This window comes from Bombus vancouverensis, unplaced genomic scaffold (genome assembly GCF_051014615.1).
Source record: "Bombus vancouverensis nearcticus unplaced genomic scaffold, iyBomVanc1_principal scaffold0022, whole genome shotgun sequence".
Taxonomy (NCBI): Eukaryota; Metazoa; Arthropoda; class Insecta; order Hymenoptera; family Apidae; genus Bombus; species Bombus vancouverensis.
The window spans coordinates 1,533,575-1,545,711 of record NW_027468913.1 but is presented as its reverse complement, the minus strand read 5'-3'; positions in this window follow the sequence as shown (position 1 = coordinate 1,545,711).

Sequence of the window (12,137 nt, the reverse complement as noted above, 5' to 3'; positions counted from 1 at the left end):
AATTTCATATTTTTTTCAATATAGAATTATTATATATGTCGGGTTTACATTAGAATTAGGGTTAGGGGCGTGAAACGAATCTTCGTTTGGGTTACACGTTGTCGTTATGCAATAGAGAAGATATTGACTAGTGCAAATACGATTATTACAAAACCGGACAAGTAACCGTGGTAGTTAGGTACTCGAGAAACTAATGACAATGATCCTAGGTTCAATAACGAATCCGCGGTCGACGGGATGATAGATGAACGTACTCACAAAATCAAAGTCGGACGCGTAATATTCACTGATCGTAAAGAGTTACACCTTTCATCAATGAGATCGCGAGCGAGAATGCCTTTCCCGTCCCGATGATGCCACAGAGGAAAACTATAATGGGGTGTGTCTAAGGATACGAGATCATCGGGTTCGTCGAGAAAAGCCTTTGTTCAGAAAGTAAGGGAAATTGGCGTTGCTGCTAATTGGTCAATCTCCATATCGGTGGTTAGAAAAAGATGATAGCCGCCCTCGAGGGAAAGTTGCTAGTGGGAGACGCCGCTCGTTGAAAAATATGTCTCCCCTATCTTCCCGTAGTTGGGACAAAGACTGTTTGTCTGTTTGAAGGACTTTAGTTAACTAAACCTTAAGATTTATAACGGGCCCTCGGGCTAGCCGAACATGTACTGCGGAGACGCATCGACATCTGGCAATCATCTTACTCGAAGAATAGGGTCTGCGTGTGGCGAGCCACGGGACAGAAACCGTTGGAATGTTTACTGTCGCGTGTCGCCACGAATATTTCTTTTAAGGAGAGCTATAGAATTACTCCATACCTTTGTTAAACAAAGCGTTCATCCCGTAACCGCGGCTACGTTCGGCGACTGACTGTGGCCTCGAGCCCAAGCTCATTATCACAACTCTCGAACAATTACAATCGGATTGAATAACTACAATTGTTCAATTACAGACTCCGGTGTTCTTTCATCTCCGACATATGTATATTTTTTACATTTGTAGTTGCGCACAGATTTTATTAAAGAAAAGTGTTAACAATGTGTTTTCATGATTTATTTCTCGCGACTGACTTCCATTAATCCCTAATATTCCTGTCGCCATACGCGTGTAAATCTAACATGGCTGCTCATAAATGTCATCAGCAAAGTTATAGTGACGGGTCTTTAATTTTGTTTAATATCGAAGTAATTTTCCGTCTGCCGCTCGTTTTTCCTTATTCTACCGCAATTAGAACATTTATTTATTAATATTGCTTTAAAGTGACAAAAGTATTGTTCGTGTGAATATACGTATATATATATATATATATATATATATATGTTTATGTTGTGTGTTATTTTAATATGGCTAATGTTATGTAATTCTTCGATTGCGTTATTTATTGTTTTGAGTAGTTTATTTTATAGAGTATTCGATAATATAAATCTATATATATATATATATATACGTATTCATATGCATATTTCTCTTGGCAGTGTAGTATTCATACGAAATGAAATGTCAATTATTTATTTATCCTTTACCGGAATGTAGGCTAGTTTTAAGTATGTATCTTAGATTATCGGTTTGATAGAATTCGCACACATATATATATTTCTGACAATGTAACCTTCATTTCTTTAATAATACAATATTGTATGTTTTATGTATTCGTTAAACTATTAGTTTTTGACTTCATGTATACTTATATTTCATAAATTGATAATATTGTATTTATTGCATAGTATTGGAAGCACTGTCTCTAATATTTACTAGGTTATTACATGTTCGGCATATATGTTTATACTTATATGTAACTCTCCAAATTGATTGATTGAAATATATTTATATATATATATATATATTCCTGGCGTTTCAATTATTTTCCCCTTTTGTAGTTATTCTTATTTCCTGGTTTATTTAGAATTGTGTGTATATGTATTTTGTTTATTGGTTGGATCCGTTAATCGCCCTCGTTTTGTTAATCCTTCCTTTCGTTTCGTAGTGCCGTGTGTTCCTTTGTGCATTCAAATCCTTATTCGCGTGTTTTGTATAGAATGGTTTTCTTGTTCTTGTTACGACGCGTGCGGAGCGCGGGACGTGACATCCCCGCCCTTGAAGTTCAAATTTCCAAAGGAAATTTGACTGATGGTATCTCTGAGTTCGCTCAAGGCGGACGTAGATGTCGTTGGTAGTTGAGTGACTACCGGTGTTATCGATATCCCTTGAGGTTGTGCTGTTTGATCATCGATATTTCGTCTTCTTTTGAGGTATAGTAGCGGGTGGGTGACTGAGCCGCATATTGCTCCTTATAGGGCGATTCCGCATTCGTAAGTTTCACGTAACTGGTATCCGTGTGCGGCTATATATATTATTGTCTTGATTAGTTTAAATATTGCGAGTATTCCAAATATTGCTGCACTGACAGTTCCAAATTCCATAAAACCAGTCCATAAGCTTGATACGGTATTTTTCGCTATTGTCGTTAATGTGTTTTGTCCATCATTCCCAGGATGTTTACTGTTCCAGGGACGATTGTTTTTCCTGTTGCTCCTCTGGCCAATGCGTTCAAGACTGCAGATTTTCTGCCGGGAACATGACGTGGTCCCGTAGTGCATCGAGGTCTTTTGGGTATACATTCCGCTCGTGGCCAACGACGATGGTGCTGAATATCGCCACGTTTGGCGCACGTCCGGGCGGAGTTCCTGTGGTGCGATTCCTTTGCCAAACGGGTAGTTCCGAGTAGCATTTTGTTGTATGTCGTACCTTTACTTGTACCGGAATGCATTTGACTATATGGACCGCTTCCCCTGCGATCAATGTTGAGAAATGTTAAGTTGGTATGATCGCTGCTTACTACAAGCTAAGTTGGTACGACTTCTAACGACGCTCTTTTGTCTTAGAAGTCGACCACGTTGTTCTATTGACTTAGAGATTCCTGTGTGGTAAGACGTGTTATAAGACTGAAATATATTGGAGAATACGAATCTAAGTGAATCGTTATAAACCCAAAACCATATTAAATAACAGGTTATGGGCCCAGAGCAGTAAACTGCGGGGAAAAACGGTATTATTTTTTTGAGTTTTTTGTGTTTTCTAAGACAATCCGAGAAGAGACCACGCCATGGCCGATCACGACAAAGTAAGTGATGTGGACAGCGATATGAAGCCGGTCCTAAGAAAGGGGAATTACGAGTATTGGAAGACAATGACGGAAGCCTCGCTAATTTTCCTGGGTTGCTGGGAGGCAATAGAACCAGGATTTACGGAAGCGCAAAGGCTGGACCCAGAATGCATGAGGAAGGATAACATGGCACGTGCATATCTTTTCCGACATATTCGCCCCGAATATATCGGAGAAATTAAATCCTTGAAGACAGCGAGAGATTGTTGGAAGGCGCTAGAGGACGTCCATGGAAGGTCCACGTCGATGGACACTGTCCTATGCATACGGGAACTGGGTACCATAGAAAAAACCCCGATATGGACGTCGCAAAATACTGCGGAAAGATATACGATCTGTGCGAAAAAATTTCCAACGCAGGTTTAAGAACCGAAGACCACATGATGGCGTGTTTCATCTTAGCCGGCCTCGTGGCGGACCCAAACTACACGACATATCTTAGGACGGTAAGACTCGATAAGAATCTAACCTCGAGGGTCGTGAAATCCGATCTCCTACTTGAGGAAAGGAGAATGGAAGCGGCCATGGGTCCCTCCGAGAAGAACAGTGCAATGGCGGCTTGCAAACAATCGAAGACCAAGCCCCAACAAAATCAAGATGGCGCTAAGAAAAAGCACAAAAACCCAAAGGGTAAAAAATGCTATAAATGTGGAAAACGAGGCCACATATCGTACAACTGCCATGAGGGAAAAGAAGACAAGGAAGAGAAAGACCCAGAAAACAAAGTGGAGAAAGGATCGGAAGATAAACCGAGATCCAAGGGACTTATCTCCACACTGGCTTTATCATCTATCAACCACGTGGAAAGGGACAGGATCAGCTATCTTGACTCGGGAGCCTCAAACCATATGACCCCGGATAGGTATCGGTTCGTGGACTTCGTGCCTGCGACTGGACAGATCCGGATTGGTAAGGGGTACCTGGAAGTCAAGGGAAAAGGCACGATCGTCGTGAAGATGACCAAAGCCTGTGGCGGGTGGAGTCTATCCTTGTCGAACGCCCTGTGGGTGCCTGAATTAGATGTAAATCTAATCTCGATCACTCAATTGGCATGGGGATGTGGTATTTAACTCAAAGGTAGGAGACAACGTGTACTACCTAGAGACAATACCACCTGAGAGGCATGTAGCAAACGTTTCCATGGAGAACGATCAAGAAGAACCTGGAAATGATGACGACCACGCCGAGGTTATTGAAGCTAAGGCGTACAAAGGTATCGTGTCATGGCATGAGAGGTTAGGTCATCTACATGGGGACGCGATGAGAAAGATCCCTGTGAGGAACGTGAAGGAGGGCTCTAGGATACATGAGGAACCATGCGGGGTCTGCGTGACAGGGAAAATGACAAAAGTACCATTTCCGAAGACAGCCCACCACATGTGTCAACGTCCTTTAGAAATAGTTCACAGCGATATTAGTGGCAGAACGCAATGCAAGTCGCTGGGCGGAGGTAATTATTTCGTAACGTTCATAGATGATTTTTCTCGTTTCATGCACGTCAGAATCATCAGTAGGAAGAATGAAGTACTCAAGTGCTTCAAGGAGTACCAGGCGGAGGTGGAGGCTTTACACCAATCCAAGATAAGTGCCCTTCAAACAGATAACGGGGGTGAGTACACAGGAGAAAACTTCGAGAACTACCTGAAGGAGAAAGGCATCTTACACAGGAAAACTGTTCCTAGAAACCCTGAACAAAATGGGGTCTCCGAACGAGCGAACAGAACCCTGGTCGAGATGTCCAGATGTTTACTCATCCAATCTGGACTCCCTGACTATCTGTGGGGGGAGGCTGTGAACACGGCATGCCACATAAGAAACCTATGCCCATCCGCTGCCATCGGAGACAAGATCCCACTGGAATTATGGAAGGGTAAGGGATGTGACCTCCAAGGAGAGATAAACAGACTGAGAGTGTTTGGATGCAGAGTCTGGTATCTAAAGAGTCCAAGCGGAGGAAAATTCGAGAGCAGAGCGGATGAGGGGATATTTGTGGGATATGACAGACAGGTCAAAGGTTATAGAATTTACCTACCGAAGATCCAAAAGGTGATAATATCCTGTCATGTCAGGTTCGAGGAGAACACGTTTCCCTACAAGAGCGCTAAGGCGGAAACGAACCATATAAAGGATAAGTCCTCGGAATGGATATGGGATGTAGAAGCCTTTGAACATAGGGGAGAAGCCGGTCAAACTGACGTCGAGACACAGAGTGACGGAGAAAACGACGAAGGGGAAACCGACTACTTTATGGACAGTTTAACGTGTGAGGACAATCCAGTGAATACTGTGAGTGTACCGTTTGTGCCGAGGAGGTCGGCAAGACTACACAAACCAAGAATATGTGATTGTTGTGCTCACACTGCGACTGTTCGTAAAGCTCAAAACGTGTGTGTACCTGTGAATGTGTATGAAGCCCTGAGGGGGCCAGACGCTCAAAAATGGACTGATGCAATAAGGAAGGAACTAGACAATCTAAAAAGTAAAGATGTGTGGGACATTGTGCAAAGACCCTTAAATAAAAACGTTATAGACTGTAAGTGGGTGCTTGTGATAAAGAGAGACCCTGATAGGTATAAGGCTAGGCTAGTAGCTCGGGTATTCTGGCAGAGGCCTGGAGTAGATTATTCAGAAACCTTTAATCCAATAGTAAAACGCAGAACTCTAAGAATTCTGCTTGCTCTATGTGCGGAAAATGAGTGGGTTTACGAGCACATCGATGTGGAATGTGCGTATCTCAACAACCCTCTGGATGAGGATATATACATGGAGCAACCAGAACTCTTTAGAGTTCCAGGTAAAGACAGAACTAAATTTGTGTGTAAGCTCAAAAAGAGCCTGTATGGACTGAAGCAAGCTGGAAGAATGTGGTTTAGACACATCACTAGCATTTTAAGAGGTTGGAGTCTGAACCCATGCGTGAGTGGTCCATGCGTGTATGTGGATGCGTCTAAAAAATTTATTGTAGCTGTGTATGTGGACGACATCCTTGTGTTTGGGACGAATGAGTGGATTGAGATATTCAAAACTAGGATTAAGGACAAATTAGATGTTAGAATGCTAGGTGTAGACACTCAATTTCTGTCCATCCACCTGAGTAAGCCAAACAGCACCACTGTAGTATTCGATCAATCTGTACAGATAGGTCAAATGCTGGATCTGTTTGACATTACTCGTGAGGTTGGGGTGGTGGGAGTGTCGACACCGCTAGCTAGAGAATGTGAGGCTGGTTTTGATATTGAACGTGATGAGCCTTTCGACAGTAAATTATATGAACAAGCTGTGGGGCACATAATGTATGTAGCTACTGTAAGTCGTCCTGATGTTGCGTGTGCAATAGGGAAACTAAGCCAAAGATGCGCGAATCCGACTGTATCCGATTGGAAAGCAGTGAAGCGGGTATTCAGATATTTACTAAAGACCAAAGACTTGAAGTTAGTATACCAAAGGACCGGGCAACCTCTGAAGGTGTTTTGCGACTCGGATTTTGCGGGTTGTACGGTAGACAGGAAATCCAGGAGCGGGTATGTGTTCATACTCGCTGGTGGTGCGATATCCTGGCTATCCAAAAAACAACCGATTATAGCTCAATCGACGTGCGAAGCGGAATTTGTGGCAATGCAGGAAGCAGCAAGGGAAACAGTGTGGATTTCTTTACTGTTAAAGGAATTGGGTCAACTGTCATATTGCCCTCGCCCCTGCAAGATATTCTGCGATAATATCGGAGCTATTTCATGGTCAAAGGACGAGATAGTTGCTGAGAGTTCTAAGCACGTCCAAGTGCGTTACTTTTACGTTAAGAACTGCGTATCGAGGGGGATACTAGATTATACTTATGTACCTAGTCCTGAGAATGTGGCTGACATTCTCACCAAAGGCCTAAATAGGATTAAGACTCAGCAATTTACCAAAGCTATGGGGCTTGTAGAAACTAGCGATCAAAGGGGAGTGTTGAGAAATGTTAAGTTGGTACGATCGCTGCTTACTACAAGCTAAGTTGGTACGACTTCTAACGACGCTCTTTTGTCTTAGAAGTCGACCACGTTGTTCTATTGACTTGGAGATTCCTGTGTGGTAAGACGTGTTATAAGACTGAAATATATTGGAGAAAACGAATCTAAGTGAATCGTTATTTTATAAACCCAAAACCTTATTAAATAACAATCAAAGCCATGTGTCCTGGGTTTTGGTTATGGTGTATGCAAATTCGTCGGGCGGTAAGTTTGCCAAGCTTAAAGCGTTCTCTATTAGTTTCTTCTGTGTGGTGTATCTTTGCGTCAGTGTATCATGGTATAATGTTTTCATTTCTCGAGTTTATCAGAAATAGGAATAACCTTTTATAGAAAAAGAAAATTTTATATTTATATATATTATATTTTTTTCTTTCCTTTTTTTTCTTCTTTTTTTTTCTTCTCCCCTTTTTCTTTTTTTTTTTGTTTTTTTTTATTGTTAATACCTTTGTTTTATTTTAGGTTTTACGTACTTGTTATCAGTGAAAATAAATATTATGAATACTACTTGGATTGGAATTATATACATATATGCGTACAAAATCCATTTCTACATGTTAGATATAATAATATAACAATACTACGTAGATTAATACATAATAAAATATCCTTTTACTCCGGTTATATTTATTACTAACTCTCAATTAATCTATCTTAATTATTTTCTAACCACTTTCTATATTTATCAGCTATTTTATTTCTTCTTGTTAATCTGCGAAATCCATGCATGTACACTTCCTTGTATGGTGATTGATTGTTCACGAGGTAAGTTGCACTTTCACTGTTTTCGTTATTCGTTGAACTAACACGTTTTACATTCAAACAGTAATTGGAACACTCGTAATAAACTTCTTTTCTTTTTCCAAGTTTCCGCTATCTGTGTCATTCGACGAACAGTGCCACGCCTCCACAGCACCGTTATAACATTTAGCGATGCTGCTCTTTGCATTAAGGCAATTGAAGTTAATTCGTTCGTTTATTTTCAGCTGGTACATGGTGTTCCGCAAGCAGGGAGCCATAACCTATTTTGCATGTAGACCTTCTTGTATGATGATTACTTGTTTACAAGGTAACTTTCACTTCCCCTCTTTTAATTATTTATTGAATCGACATGTTGTATATTCAAACAATAATTGGAGTACACATAATAATTTTCCCTTTTTCTTTTTAGGTTTTCGCTATCTGTATTATTCGACGAACAGTGTTACACCTCCTTTTGATTTATCCATAATATAATTATAACATTTAGTAACCTTGTATTTTGCACCGAGACAACTGAAACTAATTTATTCACTTATTTTAGGTAGCTGTCATACATTGTGTTCCACGAACAACGATCCATAACCTATACTTGCACGTACACTTTCTTGTATGTTGATCACTTGTTCACAAGGTAACTTTCACTTTCACTAGTTAATTGTTCATTGAGTTAACACGTTTTATATTTAAGCAATAATTGACACACGTATAATAATTTTCCTTTTTCCTTTTAGGTGTTCGATATCTGTATTATTCGACGAACAGCACTATAACATATACTACCGCACTACGTTGCCCACTGAAATCGCATTATTCATTGCTTATTTCGATTATGCGCTAGTTTTAACTTGTTTAAATGCACCGTTCGCGGAATCCCTTTTACTTCGATCTTGACGTTTTGGTTCTGCAAGATTTCTAGCACTTTGTATGGTCCAGTATATTGATCGGAGAATTTTCCTTTACTGGGTTCTTTTAGTAAATATATCGAATCTCCTACTTTAAAATCTTGGGGGTTGATTCGTCGGTCGTAATATTCTTTTGATCTTAGTTTGGATTTTATCAAATTTTCTCTTGCCATTCGTTGTACGGTGTTAATTTTATCGAACAGATCTTCGAGATATTCTGCGTAAGTTGGTTCCATGTTCTCTTCGATTATTACTTCACCAGTAGGTTCTCTGGCTAGATGTCCAAAAACTAATTCGTGCGGGGAGAATTTCGTTCCTTCGTGTACAGAGGTATTATAGGAAAACATAGCTAATTCTACCCATTCGTCCCAATTTTTGGAATTTTCAATGTATAATTTGAGATATTCTATCAGCACGTGGTGAGATCTTTCGATTGAACCGTTACTTTGTGGATGATATGCCGTCGTGGTATATTGTTTGATGCGGAATCTCTTTGCTACTTTCTTCATTAGTGAGGATGTAAAGTTCGTTCCTTGATCAGTGAGAATAGCTCTCGGTGACCCGAAACGACAAATAAATCGCTTTACAAAAACGTCCGCTATCTCCGCTGAAGAGATTCCTCCTAGTGGAATCCCAATTGAGTATTTTGTTAATAAGTCTTGGATAGTTGATATATATTCATTTCCCTTTTGGGTTTTTGGTAATGGACCTATAATATCCATACTAACCTTATCGAACGCTTTACCTGGTGTGTCTGTAAGTACCATTGGTTGCTTTGCTTTTATTCTTGTGAGTTTCTTCAATTGGCATTCCTTACATGTTATTACGTAATCTTGAATTTTCTTTTTCATATTTTCCCACTAGTAATGTTGTCGTATTCTTTGATAAGTTTTTGTTATTCCTTTGTGTCCTGCTACGCTTGATTCATGTTTTTCTCGTATTATGTTGTTCCGCGCTTCCACAGATGGGGTAATTACTTCCCCAGTGCAAATGGTGATGGTTAAGGTTTTTTCCATAAATATTTCCTTTAATTTTCTGATTGTATATCGCCAGGGTATTTCCTCCAAGTTTCCTTTGCTAATGCTGAACGAAGTTAACTGTTTTTCATTTATTGCGTCTAATAGAGATCTTAGCGAGTTTAATAAATTTTCTGGTGTTATTGGAATATTTCTATTTTCCTTTATCGGTAGGAATACAATGTATTTTCCAGAATCGTAATTCAATCTTGCTTTTTCTAACATTAAATCTTCATAACGAGGTAATTTTCCCGTTTCCTTCATTTCTAAGGCTCCTTTATCTATCGGATTGCCATGTATATCTATAAATACTACTTTATGGTCATTTACTCTCGCAATTGAGTCTCGGGTTTCTGAAATTCTTAGTTCCGCAATTATCGTAGGTCTCGTGTCCTTTTCTCGTTGTTGAATTAGTTCTGGAATTACAGTGGAGGTCTCTTTTTCGCTTGTCGTATCCGTGCCTTCTTTTTCTCGATTGGTTATTTCTCTATCTGTACTTACATCGATTTCTGCTAATGCTTGGTCTAAATATTTTATGGGGGTTTCTTCTATTGTAAAATGTTTTCGGGTAAAACCCTTTCCTTGATTTTTAGAAACACTGGATTGAGGCAAGACGTGTGGTTTAGCTTCGAATATGGGAGAGTCTTCGGTTGACGTATCTATTTCGAATCTTTTTGAGACAGGATAGCGAATCGGTGAGACTTCCTCTCTCTTTCTGATTGGTAAACAAACTTCCGGAGGGTTCCTAGATAATGCGTCTGCGTTTGCGTTCGCCCTGCCTTCTTTGTATACAATATCAAATTCGAAGTCCGATAACTTTAATTTCCATTTCCAAATTCTTGAAGTAGGATCTTTGATAGAATGCATCCACACTAAAGGTTTATGATCGGTTACGATGGTAAACTTTCTTCCGTAAAGATACGGTCGGAAGTGCATTGCGCTGTAAACAATTGCCAGACACTCCTTTTCTATGGTAGAGTAGTTTTGTTCGGCGGGATTTAATAGCCTTGAGGCATACGCAATCGGCAAATCCTTTCCGATTGGCCCTTGACTCAGTACACCGCTTATTGCATATCCTGATGCGTCTGTAGTAAGGTTAAAGGGTTTAGAAAAGTCTGGATATTGCAGGATGGGTTTCGTCACTAACGCTGTCTTTAAATTATTGAATGCGTTTTCTTGATTTTCTGTCCATTTAAAGGGAGTGTCTTTCTTTAATAGTTGTGTCAATGGTTTCGCGACCTTGGGGAAATCGGGGTATAAATCTTCTGTAATATCCTGCTAGTCCCAGAAATTGTTTGATATTTTTCGCCCTCTTTGGTCGTGGAAATTTTGATACGGCTTCGACTTTCTTTGGGTCGGGTTTCACGCCATCCTCACTAATTATATGTCCTAAATAATTCACCTCGCGTCGTAAAAATTCGCACTTATCAGGTTGTAATCGTAATTTAGCTTTCCTCAGTCTTTCCATTAATTTATTAAATTTAATTTCGTGTTCTTGGAGAGACGTGGAATAAATCGCTATGTCATCCAGATAGACGAATAGTTCTATTCCTTGCAGACCAGATAATATTGAATTCATCAAACGTTGAAATGTTGCTGGGGCATCTTTTAATCCAAAGGGCATTCTTTTGAATTGAAAATGCCCGTATGGTGTCGAAAATGCAGTTTTGTGGGCATCTTCCTGTGACATACAGATCTGGTGAAAGCCCGATGCCAAGTCAAACGTGGAAAAATATTTTGCACTTCCTAATTGATCCAATATTTCTGTAATGTTGGGTAGTGGGAAGGCATCGCCAATCGTTTTATCGTTCAATTTTCTATAATCGATGACTAATCTCCAGCGCTTATTTCCTTGCGAATCGGGTTTTTGGGCACAATCCATAACGGGGAGTTATATGGAGATATTGATGGTTCCACTACGTCCGTATCTAGTAGTTCTTGGACCTGTCGATTTATTTCTTCTCGATGTATTGGTGGATATCGATACTGTTTAGTATTGATGGGTATATTATCCGTTGTAATTATCCTATGTTCCAGAACTTCGGTTGCTTCCAATGTATCTCCTGGAATATGAAACCTATCTTGATTATTACGAATCAATTTTCTAGCATTTTCCTTTTCTTCTTCGTTCAAATGTTCGAGTCGTAGTAACTCATTTATTTTATCGTATCTACTTTCCTCCGATCTTAGAACTGTATTGCACGCTGTCCTAGGAAGCGGGGGGCGGGGGGGGGGGATTTTCAAATTCTTTAATTACCATCGTTGGTGTTGTAAATACGTAATCTCTCGAAGT